Here is a 16,180-nt window from a genome sequence, read left to right as displayed (position 1 = left end):
GTACAGCGCAATCGAGAACAAGTGCCTGGCCAGAAAGTGGGCTGTCCTTGCTCTCTGATCTGTTGAGATGGGCCTTCACCCTCTGTTTGGACCATGCCCTGCTCCCATTCCAGTGGCTTCACAGCATGCAAGATGCCAACTCATGGATCACTTGTTAGTTTCTGGCACTTGAAGTTCAAGGTGGTCCACAGGCCGGGGGCACAGATGGCTGTGGCTGAGGTCCTCTCTCATCAGTGGGGGGCTGCAGGCCGAATTGGCTCCCCGGGCTAAGACAGGAGGTTTGGGTATGTGGCAGCAGGGGTGTGGTCAAGCACAGTTTGTGAATGGAGGGTGGAGTTGAGGGCAATGAGTGGTTTGGAGGAACATGCACCTGTGGGTAGTTAATTAATAATTAATTAATTAACTAATAATTGTTCTGTGTTGCAGTGAGTGGCGGTGTAGGAGAAAAAAGCGGGGAGTGACATGGACGCAGAGAAAGAGAGCTGAGCTGAACTATACTCTGTGTGTGTGTGTGTGTGTGTGTGTGTGTGTGTTTACGTTGGTGTGTGTCTCTGACTGTAAAACAGAAAGCAATGAAAGCCATGGCCAGAAAAAAAAGAATAAAAGCCCTTTTGAGTTGTCCCAAGCCTGCCTCCCATTTCCTCATTCCCACGCAAACACAAGAAAGTGTCACACACTGCTTTCTTTTTTTGGACCCAATCATAATGTGTATTAGATGATGGCATTTAATCCCACTGTAATCCTCAAATCATTCTACTGTGGGCAGAGATAGTGAAGACTGCTTAAACTATTAATAGTCTCATAAATGCTGAATAAATGCTCATAAATCACACTGAAATTCATGCACAGTTATTTTCGCTGAGAAAGGATACTTTGGGGCTGGCAAAGGTGGAAGAATTGCCCACTGATCTTTGATCTCTCAGTCCAGACAATAATTATAGTGATTAATAAAAAGAGATAAATAATAAAATGAAAGTGATTATCAAGAGATGGGCTGAATACATCAAAATATCTCTTATTTTACACTGTTATAAAAACACCAAATGTAAAAAATCAGTATAAAATGTAATATGCTGCTAAGTAAATCTAAATTAAATACTGTATTCTGTATTATGAGAGCATATAGATACATTTTGTAGTGCTTCAGTTAATAAATGTAATGTTAGGATTTCAATGGCTGATAGCTAACTCTAATGCTACGTATGCTGCAGAAACCTCACTAGTAGTCTGTGCTAAATAATGAGGAGTCAATCAATGACACTTTTGATTTCTCAATTATTATTATTGTACCACAAATGTTTTTGTGTTTGTGGGTGAGAGTGCAACATAGCTACAAGATCAAACCAAAGCTCAAACACTGCCTACTAGCTGGTGCAGAAGATCATTTGTAGCTTGTAAAGCTGCTCTGGAGGAATTGTCTGTTCTAAATTGCATGAGTGTCAGTTTATCTGATATCACTACACTAGGGATGTAATATGAATACATTATTTAGAATGAACAGATAATATCTTCTAAACAGGTACAAATACAGATAGCAATAGGTGGCATGCTATTTCTTTTTCCCTGAAAGGTTCACATGGCATCTAGTTGAGAATAGAGGTGTGCATTGGGACTGAGATCCAGTGGGATGCAACAAAATGTGTCATGGAAGTGGCATTTACATAACTGCCTGGTCAGGACAACGGTTTGTTAAATTAGACTACTAGTTTGTTTATATTTTGGGAAATAGAACTAACTCAATTTATTAGGACATATTAAGAGCAAGTACAAAGAGTAATAACTAGGCAAGCCTGATTTAAAAAAAAATAATAAAACGGTCCTGTGCACATCTCTAATTGAGACCAGTTATGAACTGGAGTGATGACAAACTGTCAGAGCCAGAATTCACAGATAGTGCTGGAATTTCTACTTCTTCATGTCAGTTTTCCCAGTGTTTTCCAGCATTTCTGGGGGCATAGTGGTACACTTCATATTTAATAAAAAAAAAAAATAAAAAAAAAAAAACTTCCGGTTTAGACCAAACCACTTGGGGTTCAAATCTGAATACAGATACAGATGCAAATATTTCATGCAATGGCCCCTATACCACACAATGTATTGCTTGTTTGTTGAAAATTCACAGATCCAGAGGTTTACAAGTTTGAACCCCCAGGTTTGTGTCCATTTCCCCCTATTACTAGCATGTTATTTTGTATAACCTGCTATAATATGTGTATAAGGCTATTTTATTTCCAACACCTATTAATGAGATTGATAATGAACTCTGAGTACCACCATCACCACCACCACTACTACTGTCTGTCATCCACGCAAAATGCTTATCTGTGTCATACTTATCAATTTAATTGTACCAATCATACAATGATTTTTATATAGAATATTTCCCCATTCCCATCTGAAATTGATTCCTGTCTATGTTACTGAAGAGAACACAAACATTCTGATGCAAATTATATAGTGATATTTCTACAAGCAATTTACAAAATGGTATTTTGTTTATTTTACTATGTATCTGCTCCATGTTACGCTTACAGAGTTGAGTATCCACATTAGCATACAAGCCTCTCCTCTAGTTTGTGCTATTGTGTGGTCGGGGGGGGTTGGGGTTTGGGGGGGTAGAGGAGGTGCTGGAGAGTATGTAGGGCCCCACGTTCATGCAAACATCTATGGACGTTGCTGATTATTACCTGTCACTTTTCATGGCTGTCAGTAAACCTACATGAACAGATCAATATGCACAATCAGAGATAGATTCACATTCTGGAGTCTTTCCTCTGTGCTCTGCTCACAAGGGCATGTTTGAATGTGGTGAGAAGGCGGAGGGCATCACACTAAACTGCTGAAGCTAGGCTTATGTAATGAAACACTGACAAATAAGGTGAAAAATGGAAAAGGGAGATACACTGGGAACAGTGTGATAAAAATATATCAGTGGCATGGAAAGGCAAAAAAGAGGACAGAGAAGAAAAGACGTAATTGGATTTAAAGAAACAAGGAGGGGTATTTGCTCAGTGAGAAGACTATCAGTATTATTTATTGACATAAAAATGTGAGCTATTGTGTTGGTTAATAAAATAATTAATGAACAAAGAATTAATAAAAGCAACAACGGGCTGAGAGACGAATTAGAGAGCTTCAACCCACCATCTTCTTCTGTAATCCAACATGTCAGAAGTTCACTCTCTGCATGCTAGAATGAAACATTTCATTTGAATATTTAATTATTCATTGTGTGTCTCTTACAAATTAATCAGTGATAAGTAATGTTTCATTTGGTTTTTATTTGTTAACCACTTCAGAAGTTGCGTGAAAGCAGAAAAGCTAACTGCTTTGATGCTTTGATTTCTGATGTTAAGGTTAATTGTTACTTAAGTATGTGAATATTTTTTATTTGACCACACAATATTTTATATCAAATTATTTTCAGTTGATTATGACTTTTTGAGCACCCTACAAACTCAAACAAGTAAAAGCTGCCAGAGTGAAACAACAGAGCAAGAATAGGGCGTGCATACTAGAAGAGGATCCATGTAAACAGGACAGATTTTCTTCTGTACTTACCAAACACAAAGCAGACTACAGGTTTCGATGCAATATGTGAGTGCTTGGAACCACAGAGTTTGATGTTTTCACTTTTCTAATCCACAACATTCACTCATTGAGGGTTTGCTAATTGGCTGAATCGTTAAATTATTGTAAAAGCTCTAAATTGTGTTCTGTCGCGTCCCTCCAGGACTACACTCACTAATCTCTAGGTTACGCATGAGTGCTCCACTGAATTCTTTGAGCTGGAGGTGCCTACAGGTACTTATTAGAATTAAGTGCAAATCGGGTAATTTTACTAATTAGGTTTCCTTATCTATTAAGCAGCAGAGCTCATTAATTAACTCAGATAGTGGTGTGCAGATTTGGATGAAGAAACAGATAGTGTTGTGCTGCTGTTTTACTGCTGAACCACTGTACACTCCAGCTCCAAAATATTTATTCACCAGTCTTTTGAGAGCGCTGATATAGCCAGAATGCTGCCAACATGTTGGTGAATTAATTACAGTCAAATATGTATGTGTGGTGAGACTGAAATCCATCATGTTGCTCCTCTTTGTAGATGGTGTGCATTTATCTTTATTATTCATTACACTATGCACCAATTTGCAGACACAACACAGCCCTTAATAAGTAACAACAGTTAGACCACACACACACACACACACACACACACCACAGAGTCAGTGTACAGTTAATACTTAGTTTTGGAAGTTGTGTGAGTATATGTGAGTATATGTGATATAAATATGAGTGTTTGTGTGGGACAATTGGTGGCTTGTGAAATGAAACCTCAGTTTGTTTCTTTGTTTTTATTTCGACTACTTGTAACATTGCAACCAAATCAGATTGCTATAAACAAACCCTTAATGTTCATTTAATTTTTAAGTTGTCGCATTGTGTAACATTAGTCATGCTATGAACATGATAAAGTTCAATACTAACTATTGTACTGATGGAATAATATCATGTAATTCTGAATTCAACAGGCTGTCTTGTAAACCAATCTTAGAAATTAACAGTTGATGTAGTGCACATGTTTGACACATTTCTGCAATGTAGTTCTCACTAAAATTTTTATCCTGTTCATGGACCAGTATTTGAGGTGCTGTGTTATGAATTATAGGTAGGTGCATTTGCCTAAAACTGCCAAACAAAATAAGAAAAAGCGGGCATTCTGAGAATTCGTACATTGAACAGCTAGTGCAAGCTACAGAAAGATAAGTATACACAGGTAAGTGTGGAGGACAGACAGAGAGGAGATAGAGGTCTTTCTCTCAGATCCTATTACAAGAGACAGGAGGATTTCCCTGCCTGTGCTGAGACAAGTAAGGATTGAAATGGGCCGAAGAGATTAACCCATACTAGCGGTGACACACACACACACACACAGTAGAATGGCAGCCTGCCACAAGTATCAGAACCATTCCATTGTACTAGGCTTAATTTAAGTGGGCATGTGAAAGGGTGCCATCACCTCTATCCCTGTTTTTTTTTTTTAAAGAATAAGAAACACAAACTCATCATGCTTGTAAACCTGCCACCCGTTTATTCCATCTCTTTCTGGATATGCAGTGTCCATATGCAATATCATCATTATCAGTATTTTGATTCCATACATATTTGCAATTAATTCAAGTTGCCTTTAATATGTTGGTAGTTCTTCATGTAAAACTATAAGTATACAATCAGTGTAAAGCACACAGATAGACCTAGGTGTTTATGTAAAAATACACACTTTTTCAACAGTTTAGCTGGCCAGTTTAGCTGGTGTGTAAAGAACAAAGGTAAAGAACATTACAGCAAGATTTGTGGGAAAAAATGGAAGGGGAAACAGGTATGATACCCAGCACTGATTCAGTGATAGATAATGAGTTCATATTCAGTTCATTACCTTAATATGACAATTCCAATTATGCAATTGCAATTACAAGCTATTTATATTGCTAGCTGTATACCTGGCAGTTTTACATGGATCTGAACCCACCATCTCTCTTGATTATTTTTACAATTTGACCTCTGAGCACTACTACTAAAGATTTAATACAACAGCGAGGAGAGAGGGAGTGGGCGAGAGAGAATGGAGGTGTCCAACATGTCAGACTTCAACTACAATAAGCATGGAGTTTTACTGAGGAAGGAGGGCTGAACTCCATAGCTTTGCAGAAGCGTAAGCGGAACAGGTAAGTAGGTGGTCATTTCCATATGAATGTGCCTGTAAAGTGGCACAGTGAAAGAGTGAAAACATAACTGGCCTGTTTAACTAAATCAAACAGGAGTGCTCTTAAGAACATGAATAAACATGAGCACTTCACAAAAAAATATGGTAAGAGAACAGAAAGCACATCTCACCTCTAACTGAAAGCTGCCCAAGCTTCAGGGCTTAATGTGCTACTGTTAGAGGCCATTACAGGAAACACAGCACAACACACACAGCACTAAATACTACAACACACTGTATACACAGTAAATAGTAATACACAGTAATGAATGCAAGAAGCATTGAGTGGCACTGGGCAACAGCTGGAGGTACACACAGGTGTTATTCTGAGGACAGTAATCTGTTTAATCTAGCAGAATGGCACACACACACATGTTTTTCTTACTGTCTTTATGAGTACATTATTATTAAGGCAACTAATTAATGCTATGCCTACAAAAAAAATCTAATTCTAACCTTAATCGCTGTAACCAGAAGGGAGCCTCTAGGCTCTTTTAGTTTTTCTTTTTTTTAAATAAATAAATAACTAACTAAATAAATAAATAAATAAATATGAAAACGTGTTCCTAGGTGGGAGTCAGCCAAATGTCCCCACAAGATCAAAACGGTCAGATATTCTTATTGCTGTGGTCCCCAAAACATGCCCAATGTAACACATGTTCCATTTACTCTGCTACATATTTTTAAAAGCTTTTTGAGTAACCTGTATTTTTGAGTTAAGGGGTACTTTTTCTCTTAAGTCCCAATCATGCTTGCTTTTTGTCAGTGAAATTTCTCAAGTGATATTCATTTAAATGCTGCAAACAGCTGTGTCACGCTGCAGACTTCTGGTGTGAATGCATTTCGCGAGTGAAATTTTGCATCAAGTTCAAATTGGTGCAGAATTTGCCAGTGGAGTGTGTATGGAGGTGTCCATTCATACTGCAGCAAGCCTTAGATTTTATATAATACTGTACTTCTCAACCCAGTTCCTGCAGGACTAGTGGTTAGGCCACAGCGCTCTCACTGCTGCGGCCTAGGTTTAATTCCCGGCCAGGGAACCACCTCCAGCTACTGGGGTTGCATGCAACAGTGTGCTCTCAGTGCCGGTCCCAAACCCGGATAAAAACTGGGGAGGGTTGCGGCAGGAAGGGCATCTGATGTAAAAACTGTGCCAAATCAAATACATGGACCAATGATCTGCTGTGGTGACCGCTAACCGAAAAAAGACTGTACTTTTCAACCCAATTATTGTCATCACAATTTCGCTTGTCACAACGTCTGCGTCTTGTGTAAATTCAAAATAAATGGAAAATGTTCTTTTACTTATTTACTGTAAGGAATAAAATAAAATCTGTATAACAGGCCTCCTACTTGGTGTTCCAAAAGATGCAAACATGAGAAAATATGATCTCAAGCAACCATGTAACCACTACTAGCATTAGCCATATAACCTAGCTGGCAAGCATTCGCTCCCAAGCAATAAGTGCAGTGTGTCACCGTTTATTTACATTGGATAGTTCTGGTTTTTACTTGAGTCATTATTTTTGTAAGTAACATTACTTTTACTTGAAGTGTTTGGCTAGTTCACATACCTCTGCTTTTTACCATTCAAAAGTCTGAGATTTACTATTTACTATACAACACAGACTATGCTAGTATGGATACACACTGTAGCTGTTACTGCTTTATTCTTTATTTTGCTCTATTTGGTGAGAGCAAGATGAGATTCAGATGCACCTCTTGTTAGATGGCAGTATACTATGTGAAGTGACATTTTAGTATCTTGAAGCAGCAGTAAAATCCATTAGACACTAAGTGTGATGTATAGTTCTTTCACATATTAAAACACGGCTTAAAAGATGTGAATATAGAAAGAGAATTGCACACATGGACAAAGACTCTTGCATGGCCATCTTTGTGGGGTATTTCCAATGGCTTGTGCAGGTGCATAAGGAAAGGCCCAACCTCCAACTATAACACTAACCTTAATTTCAGGACCCAAATGGAAATCTTTTGGCCAGTTGAATTTTTCAAGTAAAATCAGCACGTTTTTTAAATCACCTTTTTCTCATGGGGACGAAGCAAATATTCCCAGAGCAATTTCATATTGTCATATTCACAACACCACCGAATGTGACCCCCATACAGAGATAAATATTACCCCCCAACACATACACACAGCCTTACCAAGTGTTGTGCAGCAAAAGTTGTCACTATAATTATAATAATATTTACTACAAGGCAGTTTTTAAAACTTCTATGATGTGAATATTAAATAGATGTTTATTGAAAAGATTAACACTGAAATATTGTCTTTGGTTCTCTGAGCTTCAGCCACATACATGCCTGAAGACTCACACAACAAAACAGCACAGACTAGCTAAACAAAGTCCGCCAGGTTAGATAATAATTTCCGTAGCCTTTGTGCAAATACAGATAACACACAAGCACTCATGCAAAAACAATGCTGTTTATGAGTCAGAGGGTGCAAGAGACAAAGAAATTTCATAGAAATCCAAAGGAATGCTCATTTGCCCTTCAACACTCCCCTGCCTCTCTCTCTCTCTCTCTCTCTCTCTCACTCTCTCTCCCTCTCTCTCTTGCTCTCTCTCTCTTACTGTCTCTCTCTCTCCCCCGCCTGTGGAGAGCATTGGCTGGGACTCAGGGAGATGGGCATGGTTGCTAGGTGACCGGTTGTGGTTGCCATGGTGATTTTAAGTGGAACAGCTGGTCCAATCAGCATAAACTGCAGGCAGGCGAAGGCAGAGCCAGAGAGAGAGAGAGAGAGAGAGAGAGAGAGAGAGAGAGAGAGGCCTGCTGAAGCATGCAGGATGGAGAGAAGGAGTGAAGAAGAGGAACGATGAGTGAGAGGGCTGAGGAGGAACAGAAGCGAAGAGGCAGACATTGAGAGAGAAAAAAGAAAAGCAGAGGAAGAGCAATGAAAAGGGAGCTCAGAGGAAGAGGCGGAAGAGGTGCGGATGCGAGGAGAGCAGAGGAAGGATGGTGTAAGAGGGTGAAAATTAGAAATGAAAAGACGAGAAAGGAGAAAGTCACAAGTTGAACATAAAGCTAGCATCTTTAACACGCTCACAGCCATCCACACACATACAAATCCAACCCAACACCAAGAAAAGTGGTTATCTAGATCATGGCATAGACATAACCCATCCTACAGATATTTCCAGCTATATTACTTCTTCTCATTTATATCTGTGTACCCAGTATTTCACCAATGGACACACAGTGTGTAATCTGAACCTCGTCTCATAAAAAGATGAAAGAATTCTATTAATAAATTGAAAATGAATGGGGTTGATGTGGTTGGATTTCATTCATTTTCATACGAATGAAGCAGTACGTGGTGCAACAGCAATGATGTGGAGACAGAGCTACACTTTCTAACTGAATGTCACAAATCCAGCCATTTACAGCTAATCTACTTCAGAAAATTTTAGAATGTTCATCCTCAATTCCATACTCTCACCAACACTGAGAAACTGCTCATCATGTTAGGAGAACAGAAGGAGAGCAGCGCTCTGGCAGCACAGTGCGTCTCAGCCTGTAACCATCTGAGGGACAATGAGTGATACACCCAAACACACACACACACACACACAACCATAACTGACCTGTACACTGAGTGATTATTTATGTGTATTAGTTCTTATTTTTTCTCGCTTTTAAAATTTATGTGTCATTTTTAATGCTTTGACATGTCAGTAAAGCTTACTGAAATGAATTGAAGCAGAACTAAAAAATATACAAAGGCGAAGCCCATACTAAATCCAACCTAAGCCTTTCATACGAACGTGAACTCGAGACCATTTTACTGAGCCTGTTATGACAGATGACTGTGGTGATGATGAGAACTATTACAACGACCTTTAACAGTTGGGTATCATTGGACAAGCTGCACAGTACAAGATCTTGACACATACTATACTTGAGGATGTGTGTGTGTGTGTGCGTGTGTGCGTGCGTGCACATTACAGAACTGCATCAAGAGTCACTGGAGTGTGTCCAGGCTATTCTCTCTTTTCTGTTCATCACTTTCCTCTCATTTCTAAATTCAAGCACCAAATATGACTTCTAGTCATTTCCATAGAAACTGCATTGCTGCTACGGTTTAGATTTTCACACATCACACTATGCACCCGTGTGACACGGAACATGGATTAGAGAGAAAAAGGGTGGAACATGAGTGTTTGTAAGCGCATATGTGTGTGTGTGTGTGTGTGAGAGAGAGAGAGAGAGAGAGAGTTGATAACATCACAGTGAAACCCACTGAAGCGAGACACGCGTAGTCTATGTGCCCCTAGGCTCAAAACTGCCATCACTGCCCTAGTCCTACACAGAGTCCAGCCACAGTGTGGAGCTGGGCTTTCAAATACAATGCTGAACATTTGCGTTACTCAACACAGTACAACTGTACACACGCTGTGTGAAACGAAGGTTTCTGTGGAGATGAACATGCCGCATCTCCGTGTGACAACAAGCTCGGGCAATGTGCGTGATCATTGGAATGGTCGAGAGTGGCAGAGAATAAGAGGCTATCTAAATCTGATTTCGCTAACCATTGCTCCCTAGCCAGCACTTTAATAGGCCTGCAATAGAATAATGGACACTTTATGGGCCCTTTAAACACCCAACTAGGATTCACTCCAAAACTAACAAAGCTAACAGACCTTAGTAGTAGTGGGGCCTTGGCCAAAAACCTCCCCTACATCTCCTCCCCCTCTCTTTAACCCCCCAACCCACTCCCACCCCCCCTTCTCCTCTGATGGAGTGCCAGGCAGTGAGATGGTCTGTACTGGTGTCCTTTGTGTTTGGCTACTGAAGCACATGGAATGGCAGTTTATAGCACAATAAAACAGCATACGGACACTTTCATCGGATATAATGGCTGGAAATAATTCTGACCACTTCACACCTTCTTGCGGAGACAGAGGAGTGGGAAATTGTTTATTCCTTTTTTTTTTGCCAACTATCACATGACTTTCAAATGTTCCCTGCTTCCTGCATTGCTTGCACGCAGACCAAACATGCGCAAACAGCCTCTGTTGGCAATGAATTTGGGCGTTTTTATTCTCTGAGTGGACAATAAGAGGATGAGAGTGAGGGTGGGGGAGAGAGAGATAGAGAATGGAGGAGCCTTTCATGGCAAATGTGTGGTACAATGGTGACAGCATTTTACAGACACTCGCATGGCCCAGTGTCACTATTACAACATTTCATTAACTGAGAACATGGCCACCATGGCACTCAGCAAGCCTAGCCAAAAGCCATAGTAGAATCACGACCAACCAGACTCAGTAGGCTTCTAATGACTTTAACACTATTGAAGCTATTAGTGGAAGCATAACCTTTATTTCCATATGGTAATTTTGCCTAGATCTGTTGCACCTCTAATCTAACACTAGTATACTGGAGCATCAGGATTGGTCAAGCACAAGTCAAATCAATATTAATTAGTTCCAAATACAAGTTTCCATTTTTTTCAGGAAGGTACCTAAATGACACTCCTGATTTATGTACAGTTTTACTCACTGGTGAGCTCCATGTCCTGACAAATGTATTACCACATCACTATTATTAATTTATAACAGTATTATTACTACAACATAGATTACTGGTGAAGCAGAAAAAAAATAACTGAAAATAAGACCAAACAAATCCTTTATTTTATTATGCAATATATTGCTTGTAATATTCTTGCAAACAACAAGCATGTCATATTTCTCCTCACACACTCGCTTAGAAAATTTAATTAGGCAATGATTTCCTAGGCTATTTGTGGTATATGAGCTTGTTTGCAACTCTTACTGTATAAGACTTTACAGTTAACAAAGATTAAATCAACTAGGGCCATCAGCTTCCCATCAGTATGAACAAGAAACAGAACATGGCACCGGCGTCTTTCTGGAGAGCAGCGATATAAATCCATGTTCACACATTATCCAGAAAGATCAGACAGAAAAAGAACATAAAGGGGGATGCATTTTTTCCTCTTCTTTAATCATCTGAGGAAGAGCAAGTGTTTTTTTTTTTGCATGTACATCATTGCCACTTTATTGTTATGTTAGATTCATATCTCAGCATCCCTCAGTTGTCCTGAGCTCCATAGCCAAAGTAAAAAAAAAAGGACTGATAAATACTGAAGAGGAAGTCAATAAAACCAATAAGAGCCCTAAGACCAATCACTTCTAATAAAGCCAATCACTTGCAGTCTGGCCTAAACTTGCTCTGCGTGAGCAAACAGTGGGCCTTTACAGCCGAATCACACAAGACAACCCCAGGCTGAGCAAACAAGAAAGCACATTAGAATTGAAAAACACAAAAATTAAGAAGGCCTTGTTAATAAATTTGAATTCTTAAAATATCTGAATCCAGAAGATCCCAGTCATAGTCCTAGATCACTGCACATTAAATTACATAGATAATTTTCAAAATCTCTAATTCTTTAGTGTAAACTAGATTTTTTTTTCTATTTCTGTTTATATTTTGTTCTAAAGAAATCAGTAGAAAAATGTCATTGTTTTCATTTTTAACTGCATTGTATACTTGAATGTGCAGTATTTGAAATGTCTTTAAATATTCATAAAGCCAGTGCTCTCCATTTTTCTCCTTACAGGCATCAGTCACACTTTTGATGAAAAGTATTTTAAAATCTTTGTCATATGATGAAGATGAAGCAAGATAGAGCAAGCGAACCTACCTGGGAAGAGACACCGTGCCAAAATCTGACCTTCATCCCTTGCCCAGCTCCTCCTCCTCCAGGTTTCTTTTCATGGCCCTATGAACAATTAAAATTTTCAGATTTTTTTTTTTTTGACATTTCAAACTGAATGTATTTCGCTTTGTATATACTAATGTGCACAATATTTGTAACATGGGTGTTTTCTCATGAACAAGTCTGAATACAGTGTACAGACCTATCAACATCTGGTCCTTATTTTCAGATTTTTATTTTAATTTTAAAATCATTAGGCCTAATAAAAAATATTGATTGTTATAAATCTCTTGGAAGCTTGTTCCATAAATTCACAGTGTATATCCGTCTGTTTGTTTCACTCACTCAGTTCATCTTATTCATAATTCATTGGTGCTCAAACAGAAAGGTGACCTTTCTTTCGCCAATTCCAGGTACGACACCCATCAGCATGGGCCACATTCGCCACTCTACATGTGAAGCGCGCACACACACTGTAAGGGATCAGTCAGCAGATAATGTATCTATTTTGAACCCTTGGCAATCAGACATCATATGCAGAAGGTACAGGTTGGGGAAAGTGGAAAGAAAGGGAGAGGAAAGCATAGAAGAAGAAAACACAGGAGAAGAGGAGAGGCTCCAACAGCTGTATGCTAAACCTTCAAACAGCTTCATGCAAAGAGCAGGGTAAAGGGGGAGGGGAGGCTGAAAAAATGTTTTGTCATTGTCTGCTGGTCCATGCATCCTGAGTTTATATCTTAAGTGAAAAGGCTTCAGTGACTAAACAATAGAAACATAGCGTGGTCATGAACTCGGTCAAAAACTAACCGTAACAAAGCTACATCCATAAATGTGACTAAAATAAAATTTACAGGGTTTTTTTTTTTCAAACTTATAAATAGAACGGTGTTTTAATCACTAAGCATTATCATGGATCTAATTAGTTCCAAAAGTCTAAATTAAATACCACACAGTTGTTCTATATTTATTACTGATTCCAATTATAGCACGGAATATTGATTCAGAATTTTGGCTCCTGTAGCAGAACCCAAAACTTTTTTGTGTGTGTCCAACAGGGCCCAATACACATTTTATACAAACATGCCCAAAAAGGTCAGGGGAAATTTTAGCCTCCACACCAGGTTCACAGCAGGAACCTGGAAAAGCTCTACCTCCGCTGTGCTTGTCTCATCCTCCCTTCATCCATGCCTTTGTGTGGAACACATTCAAGTAGGAGTAGGAGAGAATTTGATTTTAAAAAGCAAGGCAAAAGTGCTGGTGAATTATTCACTAAAGTTCTCTGTGTTCTGTGGTGCATGGTGCTGACTGGGTATAGCTCTTAGTGGATTGCGAGACAGCAGGGAGTCACACTCAGAGGGAGAGGTTAATGTTCCGTCTTGTTTTGGTTAAATGCAGATGGCAGTAGCGCTGGTTAGTGAGCGTTCACACTGTCTTCTAGTTGTACAGTTGTAATTTGTTTTGTAATCCAGCTTTGATTTTTTCCCCCCTTTTGTCACACTCTCTATTAATCAGCATAGCTCCTTTGAATTCAGCCTGGCATGGCAAGGAAAAGAAGCAATTAAAATTTGCTGATGGATAGAATTCATTATAGATTAAAAGACTATATATGAAAAGCATAGACAGGAAAGAACAGGAAATTTGTTCAAGTACACGTTACATTATGCCATGTCAGTGATATTTTTTTCATTCCATGTTGGTCATGTTTACTTGTAAATACTGACATGTCTGGTGTTAATATGAAAAATCATTTTAAGTTCACAAGTATGCCATGTTGTATAAGTGTAACCTACATAAGCATCATGCAGAATCCACATACAACTCCTGAACACCTGACTGGCATTTTGTTGTGACTGGTGCAAACAGATCAATGGCCGCTGATGCTGACATTTATTAGGCTGTGTCAAAGCCTCTGCATTGATATTGACACATGGATGCATCAGCCACATAGCTCAAGAGGCAAATTGTCAATAAACGTAGAGAATAATGTGATTGGCTTCCAGGACTGCAGACTCTATGCACATCACTGCAGTGTACTGTGTGCAATACATGCAGAGTCCAGTCCTCATGTCTGATTAGGTGCAAAGTGACAAGCTAGAATCTTTCATCTGTTGAAGAGGTGGCTATATGTATGGCCCCGTTGTCATCCTTTTTTTTTCTAAAGCATAGTTAAAAGCATGTCACGACAAAGGAGCAGAAAAGAGGGAGAGAGCGCAAACCTATGGCTCATACACACAGAGATGATGCCATAGCAAATATTGATGAAACATTGCAGTCATTTTCTGCATTATTACACTTTGTCCAGTTTCTTAACAATCCAAAGACCTGCAGATGAACAAAGCATTAAGTTATTAAAATATACAAACTCACAGAAAAACTCTCTCTGTCTCTCTCTCTGTCTGTGTGTGTGTGTGTTTCTGAAGATACAGTGTGCAATAAAGATCATGTGATGTTTGATGAAATGCACTATGATGTATGGTGGAGCTTTTGTAACAAAATTAATAACAAAATGACCACTATTAACTAAAACTATCTACCAAATAACATTACATAATTTGACATATGATTTTAATTTTAATTTGTATTTATATAGTATAAAATATTATATATATATATATATATATATATATATATATATATATATATATATATATATATATATATATATAAAGAGAGAGAGAGAGATTGTTGTTGCTGTTATTATTATGAAATAGTTTTATATATATATATATATATATATATATATATATATATATATATACATTATATATTATACCTTTAGTATTGCAGCAGTGCAATTATGCTATTGATTAGAATAATAAACATTTATGTTATAAATATTACACTTACTAATAGTTTTAATAATTATAGGGCTCACGTTTTTTTTTTTTTTTTTTTTTTTTTATCTACCTGAAGATGTGTCTGATCTAATTCATATTCTTAGTGCCCATAAAAACAGATGTAATCTGGTGATATGTAACTTATTACCAAAACAATATCAAACGAATTTCGTTAAACGATCCCCTTAAATGTATCTTTTTCAGTTGAAATGTATTTTTCCTAAGTCGTTCCTGCAGATAAACATTCGAGTGCTTACCTGAACTTAATTTCGGTCTGATGTCTTCCTTTACACTAGTGCAAACGTTATGCACATGTTTTCCCTTATATCTTCTTATACACCTTGTCATATATGCGACTTTGCTCTGTCCATGATCATGTATTTGTCACCTAATGCTGAATTGATCGAAAACTGAGTGGAAACTGTGTGTGTGTGTGTGTATTTGTGTGTGTGTGTATGAGAGAGAGAGAGAGAGAGTCAGAGAGTGTGTATGTGAGTGTGTGTGTATTTGTGTGTGTGTGTATGAGAGAGAGAGAGAGTCAGAGAGTGTGTTTGTGTGTGTGTGTGTGTGTGTGTGTGTGTGTGTGTGTTCGGGGTGTTTCTCTTCTCGACTGATTCCCGTTTCTCAGGCTTTTTTCGCGTTCACATCATCGCCCACCATGCTGATTGTGGCGGACAGCTTACGAGGCCCCTCAAATTGTTCGCTCTTAACAATGGCTTCTTTTGTGAGCATGTCCCTCTTTATTTTCCCAAACAATACTCGAGGGCCCTTCTGCTTCTACTCTTAGGAAATGTTTGCAAAGTTATACCTTTATATATGGCTCTCCAAAAAGTAGAACATTTCTTTCTGCACAGCACTGTTAAATAC

General features: G+C 38.5%; 1 long non-coding RNA gene across 2 annotated transcripts in view; it reads right to left on the bottom strand.

Annotated features, from left to right (window-relative positions):
- Nucleotides 1-15,847, bottom strand: part of LOC117599216 (uncharacterized) — a 63,598-nt gene extending 47,751 nt beyond the window's left edge. Inside the window, exons 1-2 of one of the 2 annotated variants that reach the window (XR_008304345.1) lie at nt 15,571-15,847; nt 12,462-12,539 (exon numbers count right to left, since the gene is read on the bottom strand). This is a non-coding gene — a long non-coding RNA (uncharacterized LOC117599216). The remainder of the gene's footprint in view (nt 1-12,461; nt 12,540-15,570) is intronic. The other variant, XR_008304344.1, reaches the window with a different exon arrangement.
- Nucleotides 15,848-16,180: the final 333 nt, after the last annotated feature.

This window comes from Pangasianodon hypophthalmus, chromosome 16 (genome assembly GCF_027358585.1).
Source record: "Pangasianodon hypophthalmus isolate fPanHyp1 chromosome 16, fPanHyp1.pri, whole genome shotgun sequence".
NCBI classification, from domain to species: Eukaryota; Metazoa; Chordata; class Actinopteri; order Siluriformes; family Pangasiidae; genus Pangasianodon; species Pangasianodon hypophthalmus.
The sequence above is the reverse complement of the archived record's forward strand: the minus strand, read 5'-3'. Positions and strand labels throughout refer to the sequence as shown.